Here is an 11,662-nt window from a genome sequence, read left to right as displayed (position 1 = left end):
TTTTAGCTTTTCTTTTTTTCTCATCCAAGGAGGTTGCTGTCTCTGTGTTCAGGGAAGAAAACCAAAAGAACTGCTAAAATAAAGGAAGATGTATTTCCATACCAATACTCCCAATCTTAAGGCTTGAGAAAGGATGGTCCTGAAAGGAGTCATAAGGAGAATGAGATAGAGTGGAGCAAGGCAGGGGGCAGAGACCTGAACGGGGATATGGTTGGGTTCCAGTGAGAAGGGCTCTGAACTTCCTGGGCAGATTCCTGGGAGGACAAAGAAATATCAAAGAACAAATAGCTGTGACTAGAGCAGAAAGGCTATTTACAGTCTCTCAAATACCCTATAACTTTGTTGGGATAGTAACAGCAGAGATTCCTGCACCCCAAATAAGATCTAGAAACTACAGCCAGTGGCCATGCTTGCTAGCATAAGGAGTATCTCAGTGGTGACCTCTGTGGGTTAATGTCTAAAAACCAGACCCCTACTCACCAAAAAATACTCTTCAATACTAACACCTGCTGAAATATGGTTCAACTCTAGGAAGTGAGGGTCCTGGGAAGTGGATCCCAAAGGATTGTGGCTAAAGTTTCTATCAGTCCATCAGGATAATATCTAAAATATACTAAAATGTGAATTATTTGAAAACTAGATGATATCCAGACACATCTTTGTCTTTGGGTGGCAGCTGTCATCATCTAGACAATCTAGACTGAAAAATGATTATCAATACGTTCCTGCCATACTCCCTGCCCATATCATAGCAGGACCCATCTCAGAGTGTAGGCACCTGGTTTGCAGCCAGGATAAACTCTAAAAACAAGTAATACTTTCCTGTGTTTTCCTCTCCTTCATAGTAATATTGTCTTGGTTACTATAAATCAAAAGCTAGGCTTAGCCAATATAGGCAGTGTGTCCTTGGCCAGCCTGTGGAAGGGATGTGGTTGGGATAGAGGATATTTCAGATGCCACGGATATGCCACAAGCTTTCTTTTCTTTTTTATTATGGTAAGAACCCTTAACATGAAATCTACCCTCAACAAAATTTTAAGTGTCCAAAACAATATTGTTAACTATTGGCACGATGTTGTATAGCAGATCTCTAGAATTCATTCCTGCTGCGTAATTGAGATTTTATTTTTTCTGCCCTCAGGCTGTGGTTACAGCCACCTCCTCTTCTGCTTAGAAGAAAGGTCTGGCTTTAGCACAAAATGCAAACCCCATTTCAGTTGTCTTTCAACCCTGTCCTCTGCCACCATGTCCTGGCAAGTTTACATCTTCCTGACAGGAAAGGTCTGAAATGGCTTCACATGACTGCCTGCCACAATGTGGGTATTGCAGAATTTGGAATTCTGGAATATTTCTCCAAACTTCTCTTGCAGGCAGAAAAAAAGATTTTGTTGCTTTTCAAAGTGACAGTCATTGCAAAAACTCTACTGACCTAGTCGTAAAAGGCCATGGGCTTGGTGGCCAGAGAGAATTTGTTAAGTGGTGTATTCTCTGCACAAAGTCAGAGGTGGCCTCTAGGTGACAATCATAAATACTGGGCTTGATATGTACCTGGAAAATACATGAAAACAAAGTGAAAATCTTTACCTCTTTTTCTGACTTCTCCCTTCTTTGCCTCTGTACTCCCTAGCAGGATGAGAGGGGAATACAAAGGATAGGGGTGAAAATAAGTAGAATTTCACTATCTCAGACTGTATGTTTCCAAGCGAGTTTGAGGGATTGCATCCACTCACAGCATGAAAACATATTGTCTGGACCAAAATAATTTAATTCCATCCAAATTCAAGCGAGGGCCCTGTCTGATGAGGTTTCAGCCTCTGTCAAAAGAGGAAGTGACAGCTGGGGGAAGTGACCAGGTACTCAGCTGAATCACCACATTTCCATAAGAATGGATGTGGCTAGAAAAAAAAAAAGAAAGAATGGATGTGGCTTAGAGATTTACAAAGTACCAGAACCTTGCCTTGAAGATTGGGGGGACAGGAGGGGGGGGCGATAAATATGCAACGAAAACTGTGTAAACAGAGAGAGAAAGGAATAATCTCTGCTCCTCACACTCCTGCCTGGGTGTAGGGGGATCCTGTTGGCATGCAGGCGGTGTGAAGGCGATGGTTTGCTCACAGAGCTCTTGTTGCCCTACACGGAGACGCAGGCGAGGCCAAGTTGCTGAGGACAACAGCACATTTTACTAAGTCTGTGAAACCTATCATTGTTCATAATGTCATACCATGGAAAATTGGAAAAGCAGAATAAATGCAGACTTTCCTAGAGAAATGTCTACTGTCCTCGAGAAGAAATTGCATAGCTGAGGGTATCCTGTTCCAAAGAAATACAAAAGATCACAGAAAAATGTAGACCCCTTAGAAGATATCCAGCAGTTCCCTGTATGTGCAGGCAAATGGAATAAATATTTTTTTTATTAATTTAGCACTCTCTTTTCCTTTTTTCTCCCTCTGTCTATCTTCCTCTCTCTGTATCTCAGTTCTTTTTAAAATCATATCTTACGGATTTTATGAGAAAAGTGAAGTTTATGTTCTTCGGAAGCCCCTTGTGTGGTACCTAATTTATTGTCACGGAAGTACACGCATTCTACTATGCCATTTTAGAGTCATAATGCCAAACCTAATATATACATTTTCTCACCTGACCCAAAGTCCACTGCTATTTCCGGTATACTATATAGCAAAAATGTGTTTCCCTTATGGTCTAAAAGTTGCAAATCCCACAAAGTTCTGTATTAGAGGAAATGTGTGGAAAGATAAGGTCCTTTTGAGATCAAATCCTTGTGTTGTGCTCCATTAGAAACAGATTTTGTTTGTTAAAGCAGTGATTCCTGGCAAATACCACCAGAAGTCAGTCTCTATGGAGGATATGGAGTCAAATATGGACACCATCAGCTGAAAACTATTTAGTAAAAACTTACATATTCTTGGGAGCCTGCTGAAGTATTTTTCATCTGTGCAAACTTCTGACTTGACTCCACGGGAGTCACATGTGAATTTGGAAGAAAAATTTAAAAAATAAGGACAAGAGACGGTGGGAGGTGGGATTATCACAGGATGTAACACCTTCCTAAGAAGAGAAACGAGGAAAGAATATCTTACAGAAGAGGATAGCTATCCTTTCCAGAAAGAGAAAGACATTTGTCTTTGTGTTTAGACCATAAATAATTTCCCTCCAGTTACTTATTTACTCTTTAGTCTTGACAAATTTGATGAAGACAGTCATTGAATATCTGTTTTTTAGTTTTGGACTTCAGATGATAAACAATTTTCCTTATTATCCTTGTTTTTCTCAAAATTATATGTTTCCTATTAAAAATAAACCTTCTTTTGTTCCCAAATATTCTGCCATTTATAACAAGCATACTTAATTAATTTAAAAAAAAGTGATAGCTTTTGGTAGTGAATAATTGAAGACTCAAAATTCCTAAAATATGTAGCGGAAAGAGTCCACATGGCCTCAGCATCTGGCTCATGGATTTTATAATTCCCAGCAACACTAGTTACTCTGGTCACAGCAAGAATGGAACCCTCTGGAATTTTGCAGTGTGGTGGCCCTGATCATTCTTAAGGAAGGGTCAGCAAATTATTGTGGGTATTATGACCATGGCTTTAAGAGTTAAAAGCCTGAGTCAGCAGAGAGTCAGCAGAGATGGAGAACTAGCCCACTACCTGCTATTTCCTCCTACACGTTGATTTCTGCTTTAGGGCCAGTTTCTTGAATTGTCCAGAAGGAGTAAAGGAACCTCTCTATCTTCTAGGTTGTACCTCTGGGTCACCTGGGCCTCTTAGGTGGAAACTCTCAGAGCAGAGAAAACCCTATACCAAAGAAGAAACGTGGTGAGTGGCTCAACCAAACCACATTTGGTTTTCCAGGGATGATGCAGGCCCAGATTCTGTTTGTCTTAGGGAATGGATACATGAACATTCAGCAAAGGGGTTCTACATGTCTGCCATGTTCTGATTTAGAGAAAGATGGCACTGCTTAGAGATGTTTCAAATTATTTAAATCAAAGCCATTCATCTCTGGCCCAGTCAGATTTAAGAGCCTATTTGAGTGTGGCATTATCTAATTGCTCAGAGTTTTTGGTTTCTAGGGAACACTGAGCACATGGAAGGCACTGACTGGATGCCTCCAGTAAGGTTCATTAAGCAGTTTGAGAACTAGTCATCACAACAGAACACCATGAGTCCTCCACGAGTGTAGGCCCTTTCATTCAGTGTCTTAAATGTTAAGACTTAGGGAAGAGAAGTGCTTTTTAGACCATTATCTCACAGCATTGAAGATGTCAAAGTCAGAGAGGAAATGATCACCCACATTCTCGAATGCACAGAAACGCATTTATGCATAACTTACTTAGCATCTTGTGTGGAAAACAAACAAACATAAATACAGTTCCCTAATTGGTTTTTTTTTTTTTTTAAAGGAAGAATTTAGTGTAGTAGAATAATAGGAGAGCAGATAGTTCTAAATTTTCTCTATTTTCGGATCCCTGGGTGGCTCAGTGGTTTGGCGCCTGCCTTTGGCTCAGGGCGTGATCCTGGAGTCCCGGGATCAGGTCCCACACATTGGGCTCCCTGCGTGGAGCCTGTTTCTCCCTCTCCCTGTGTCTCTGCCTCTCTCTCTGTGTCTCTCATGAATAAATAAATAAATAAAATCTTTTAAAAAATTTTTTCTCTATTTTCTTATGTTTTTGTAATCTTTTAGAATTATTTTAAAGAAAAAAGTAATAATATGAGAGAAACAAGGAGCAATCAAGATCTCTTAGATACGAAGCAGCTTTGAAAAGGCAACTCTTAATTGGGGAAGTATAAATGATTACAATTACAGTGTTATTTTTCATGATACGTCTACATAATTTTTAAATGCGACTTGGAAGGTGAGGGCTCAAGAGATTATTAGTTGCTTCTGAGGGGCCTCTGGAGCTATTGCAGTGATGATTTCATTGACCATATTTTTTTGCAGGACAGTTAGCCTTTCCGTTCTCAATATAATCTGGAGGATTATATGTAGGTAACCGCCTATCCTTTTCTATAAGATTATAAGAAATTCAATGAATTAAATTCTGTGTGTCACTGGGGATAACATTTTTCAATTTGAAAATTTGGAGTTGAAAATCTTACTCTGATGTGTGAGTTTATTTCCATGTTTCAATATGGAGAGTCTTGAGAACATCCCAAATTTTCTTTTGTTCTCTTTTCTTTCTCCCTTCCCTCCTCCCTCCTCCCCCTCTTTCTTTCCTTCCTTCTTTCTCATTGTATCATTTGGTCAATATAAGACTTTGCAGGACCTCTGTGCATAACTCTGAATCTGACTTCATAAGAAGCTAAAAAAAAAAAAAAAAAAAAAACACGTAAAAGGTAACTCAGAGGGATCCTATCCCAAAATGAAGCCTAGAGATGACTTTCCTTCTAAAGTCTATTAAGTTCAGCAACCATCACTTCTCACTTTGCCTCCTTATCCTTCTTTTCTTTTCTTTACTCAACAAAACTTGAATCTGAAATAGAAATAAATCTAGTCAATTGGCAGTTTTAATTGAGTGTTTCAAATTGTTGAGTTTTCATCACAGAATACACTGTTATGAACCAGGGCTTTTTCTTTTTGTATATATGACTTTAAACATAGATGAAATCAAGATATAGGCTACATTCTTGAGTCTTGGCCTGTCAGTGTCCCTCTTATAGTCAAGGAGATAGTATCTGGGGAGAGAGGAGAGAATGGGTCCCTACCTCAGACCAATATGGCACCGTTTAAAGCACAACTGGAGCAACCTGACATTGTGAGGGTGATTTGAGGCACCAGAAAGATATTATCACTTTCAAAGCCTTTCTTGCAATGATTTTATATGGCTAGAAACATACTCCTTTATCTTAGAATCTGTAGCCTTTGGGTTACAAATGTGCCCAGAAAGAAATACCAGTTTAGCTCTGGTTCTAAGGTTCTGCCTGACAGGAAACTTTTAAGGGCTGGGAAGGAACTATGCATATACATGTTCAAAGTCTGAACAAGATTGGGCAAAAGGGTGGATTATTGGTAAGGAGAAAGAGACTTATCTCGTATGTGTATTTATGGCAATGCATGGCACTGGCAACCCTAAGCATAGTCAGAAAAAGGAGAGAAACTTGTTTTCAGCACCCTGTATTTCTCTTAACACTTTTATTCTACCATCAAATGCAGACAAACAAGGGTCCAGGCAATCACATAACACCCTTGATTTCCCCTCTCTCTCCCACCACCTTGGTGTTCCTGACCACCGCAGGCCTATATAATACACACATATACCCCCCAACTCCCATTCACTAACTTGCTTAGCTAGCTGATAGGCTACATGGATCTAAGAGCAAAATTCTCACAAAATAGAAAACAAAACAAAATAAAAATTTCTTCCCCATGGTATTTCCATTTGCCACGTGAAGTCATCTGGTGACAGGACGAAGTTGTATGTACTCTCTTTAGGCAGATGGAGCATCTTTTTCATCTTTTAGAGCATACTCAGTCCTTCAGCTGCGCTCAAAGTCCACTGGTGCTGATACTTCCTGAACAACGGGAAAACAGGGTGACACATGCAGTCACTGCAGGTGGTAGCTAAAGTGTAAGCAAGCATGTTCATTTTCTCATATTCATTAGTGATTTATTTGGCTCAGGCTTGGCCCAGATAAATACCTCAAACTTTGCCTGTTAGGAGTTTGGTCTAATTTTATAAAAACAGGCTCCCAGTTTTTAAAAGTTTGTAAATATTCAATTTAAAAAGAGTGCTGTGAATTTGGGATCCTCTTGAATGTGTGTTTTTGTTTGTTTGTTTTCTTTTCTTTTCATTAAGAATGGCCTTGAGCATACCAACCAAATCTTCAGTCAGCAAATTCTATAAGGGGCTTTAAAAATCTATTTTCCCCATTGCAGCTTCCTTTAAAGCTAAAAATGCCTCTACTTATTATCATTCCAGGTTCTTCTCCTATTTTCTCGGGTAGGTCCAAATGCAGTGTGCATTTTCATGGAAGCTTCATTTTCTATGACGAAAAGAACAATGGTTCATAAGATGGTACTCTACCACAACCAGAGCTGGACCCTGGTCCCTTGCAAGGAGTCAATCTCTTAGAAATTTTCTTGCCCTTTGCCTGTGCTTCTACTGTAATCCTGTTCCTCCTCTCTCTTGAATTCAATGCTCCATCTCAGGGGATGATCTCATAAGATGGCTTTGTTCTCATCCCATATGAGAAGGCTATGTGAGTAGTCACTGGCCTCTTCATGGTGTCCAGGACATAAGTGGCTTTGGCAAGAGGTTTGTTGCTGGTTGTAGCCAGAGGACTTGGGTATATGAACAAACGGCATAGAAACCTGAAAAGACGTGACATCTCTAGATCTTTTCCTTAAAATAGGCCTGCAGGAGTGATGTTTGAAGATTCTCACCAGCACATTCCTTTTCCTAACTTATTATGGTGTTTATTTAAACTGTTGGAGCTGCTTGCCTTACCTTCCTTGCTAGTCAGTAATTTCTTTGGGTAATATTGTAATATCCAGTGCCTAGTACAGTACCTTTCTGACAGAACAGGCTTGATAAACACTGAGGGAACTAAATTTAATAAATTGAGAGAGCCACTCATTTGGGTTTCTAATACAAAATGGCCTTGGCTATTCTGTTTTAAAATATTTAGCAGTTCAGTTAAAAACGCCCCTGTGAATCTTTTATGACATCATTTATCTTTCTATTTCTTTTCAGCTTTAAATTGTCCTGCCAGATTTATTTGCTGTGGTATTAGGTTTCTGTGTCTGCCCAGTCCTAGTCCGGCTCTTCTAATGCAATTCAGCCTTTTTACTGCAAGACTCAGACTCGAATATTAAATCAACATTTGCCATTAAGACTCCACATTTGTCTATGGGATGATGATTGGATTCATCTTTTGGAAAGGAATCTATATAAATACATCTTCTCTAATAATTTCCAAAGATAATCCACCCCACTTCATGATTCTTAAAAATGTAGACTCCAGGACTGAGAGTTGCTTTCCTCTGGGCTACCCTAACATCTACTGTCATTTCATTACCTTCACCTTGTGAGTTTCTGATGTTTGCTGTCAAAAAAAAAAAAAAAAAGTTTTAGAGCAATGCTGCATGGTGTACCATTTTTATTAAAAGCAGAATCTGATCAACAACATTCCAATTATGAAGGTAAAAGAGGAAAAGATAATCAGACTTTGAATTAAATCACATCTGGACAGGCCTGGAGTTGAGGGCACTAATAATATATTACATATGTATTTGTGCAGAGCATGCCAGAAGTGAATTCCACATCATTAACAAAGTTCTCTATCGATCACTCACAATCTGGCAGCTGGAATCAGCAAGGTGCAGAATCAAGTCTTCCTCGCTACTGAATATGTATCATCATGGCCCATGCAAGTCCCTTCTCTGCCTACGGGGCCTGCCAGCCTCACAGCTGCTGGGAAAACAGAATGGAGGTTTGCATTAAGGCTCTTCAAGTCATTTTTCTCCCAGACGGAGATCTTGCATTTTAAACACTCCTGCACACAGAGCTTGAAACTCCTTCCTGGAGTCAGTTGTCTTGGCTCACTACAGAGAACAGAGAGAAATATGTCACCCCTGAAAACAGCCACAACCAGTCTTCAGGAAGTCATGGGCTGAATGAGGCATGTGCAGAAGCTACCAGCTTTCTCTGCTAATGGTGAGGGGAAATGTCTGGAATGCTCAGCTAGTGACCCAGTAGGGTCAGAGGGAGTGGGAATATAGCATGGGCCAGTTTGGTGAATGAGCTTTTGCATTTTTTAAGGTACTCTCAAAATTCTTTGTGCCATGTTTTAAAATAAAATGTGTTTAGCCGTTCTTCATGTAACACAGGTTTTGATCCTCACAACAACAGTCGATAAGAGTCTGTGCAGGGGTTCAAATCAGGAGCTGGCCATGCTTTCCCATTAAATTCTAGCTTGACCGTCTACCGGCTCAAGTCAACCTGCAACAAGTTTTTTAACCTCTCAAGTTTCATTTTTCTTATCTGTAAAATGGGAGGACGAGAGCGTCAGCCGCCTCGGGTTCCTGTGAGAAATACATACGTAAATACACACATAGCACTGAGGGACAGGCCTGGCACAGAGTACACCAACACAGCAAACATTATTGGAATTTAGGAGACCTAGGGTTACTCTCATCTGATCTCAGTGATGACTGAAGTTGGACTCTCATTTCCCCATGATCTTGTAGCTAAGTGGCAGAAACAGACATTGATGTCTGTGCACAAAACATTGTACCATAATTCCCTGAAGGGTTGGATGGTAAGCCTTTGCTGCAGCAGATGCAGAAACCTTTAACAGATTCTTTTGCAGAACTACAAGGAGTCAAGATCTATTAGCAAACATACTGTTCAGTCTTTGTTAGATTATCTACCCTAAAACCCATTTGGATAATCAAAATTATTATCAAAGACTTATTGAGTATCTGCTATGTGCAAAGCCTTGATAAAGACTCTGAAGTGAGAAATTGAAGTGTTACAACATGGGTCCCATCCACCTGTCAACAGTTCTGCGTGTGAACAGATGTCCCTGACAACAGGTGCTAGATAGAGAGCACAGGGGTCCTTTGGGGAGGGGTCAGCCCTCCCGAAACCTGTGTCTTTTCCTGGATGCCATGGAACCAGAAATGCTGTACTTAATCTAATAGAGGACTGGACACCGCAAGGCCAGGACAGTGCTGAAGATGATGGACTTTGATCCATTATGGAAATAGGCATCCACAGGGCTTCCTAGGGGCCAGAAATTTTCCTAGAAAAAAAATATTCAAAGCAATTTACTTCCTTCTGTATATAACATATCGGTCGTGCTGTCAAAAATGGCAAATATTGCTGGCATTCCATGGGATAGACAAGTAATATGAGATTCAATTCCCTATACCGGACAATCCTGTTGTCTAATTAGAGAGCTGTATCACTTATGAGTTTAAAGACTCCAAGTATAATACAGAAAAATGCACCTAACAAATATCAATTATTTATTTATTTATTTATTTATTTATTTATTTATTTATTTATTTTTAATATCAATTTTTTAAAAAGTATTATGTTAGCTAAGAAATAATGGAAACACATACATCCCAAATCAATAGAAATTCTCCCCCACTTCAGAACTCCCCAGAGAGCAGGGGAATGTGGGAATAAAGGAGATCTTTTTTCAGGATGCAAGAGGTTCCTTAAGTGAACACGTAACAAAACCAAAAGCGCGCAAGCTTAAGGACTCTCTCTGCTTCTCAATAGCCTCTTCTCTGCCCGATTTTCTGTGGTGCCAGGTCATTCCTTGTCACTTTAAGCCCAGCCTTTCACCATTAATTACCCCTCTAGGTTTTTATTTACTTTTCATGTTAAAGTCAGGAAGTCAGGGATTTCTTGTTCCTTTTTTGCAGTCCATGCTACAGACTACCAACACTGCACCACCTGCCTGAGGGATGGAACAAAGGGGGGGGTAGGGTGGGAAGGAAAATAAAGGGGAGGAGAAAAGTGGTTAAAAACTTAATTTAATATACTACACTAAAGATGCTGAAAAATGCATTTAGTTCAGAACCTCCACCACTGAGTACTGTGAAGTAGCATTTAGCTCTAATAGGGTTTCTGCTTCATCAGCTACAATAATTATTTTCCTTAATTTGCCTTGGACATTCTGTATAATGATTTCCATGTTTGGGGGTAGGGGCTCTTTTTGTAAGCGAAAACAAAAAGCAAGTGTGTGATTTGCTTCACCTCCTGTGTCTGGCTTGCCTTCCTTTTCACAGGCCTAAAACGTGTCTTCTCCCTCTCTCTGTCATCGGCGTGAATGTCTTGACGTTAGAACCATCCATCTCCACCCTCCCATCCCTGTCCCCACCTGCAATCTAATTGGCAATTTGCCACCTCTACCCTTTTCTTTAAAACTAGATCAGCTTCCCTGCCACTTGCGAGAATATTCTGTCCCCTGCAAGAAACCCCAGAGAGGCTGATCTTGAAAATGTGCAAATGTATTATTTAAAAAATGGTATTGAGATCAAACTGCGATGTGTGTTTATATCTTTTTGATCTCTATTTTTGTCCTTTATTAACTATCCCCTTACCCTGTTTCTCCAAGTGTTAGCTACAGATTTTCAATCACACCCACAGGCAAAGCCAACCCGCAGGGAAGCTCTCAGCAGTGCCCTTCCAGAACCAGCCCAGCAGACGAAAGGCAGATGGAAAATTCCAGGGGTTCCGATCTGAACATTTAAATGATCATCTAGCGTAACACAAATCTACGAGATATGTATTTTTAGTTTCCTATGCAGAGCAATAGAATTGAGACAATGCAAAAGACCCTGGTGAGTATGTTGCACAGAAAATGCTTTGCAGGAACTACAGTCAGCAGAGGGTGAATTTGGAGAGATCCTGAGAGGGACTTAGGGCAGCAGAAATGCTATTTATAATCATTCCTTCTGCTGTTTGACATTGTATCATTGCAAATTGTACTCAACACCACTATTTTGTTCTGTTTCATATTTTAACTTTCCCCTGGGTACGGGAGTCCTAGTAAGACCCCCTGGTTTTGCAATCATTTGATAGATCCTTCCTAAATGACTCAGGGCCCAAAGAAAAATGGGTGGTGATGCCTGAGCCAGCTCTCCCACCTCCAAGGAAGCTTCTCTTTGCACTGCTTTGTAT

Source organism: Canis lupus, chromosome 7 (assembly GCF_003254725.2).
Source record: "Canis lupus dingo isolate Sandy chromosome 7, ASM325472v2, whole genome shotgun sequence".
In the NCBI taxonomy this organism is placed as follows: Eukaryota; Metazoa; Chordata; class Mammalia; order Carnivora; family Canidae; genus Canis; species Canis lupus.
Note: the sequence above shows the minus strand (reverse complement) of the source record.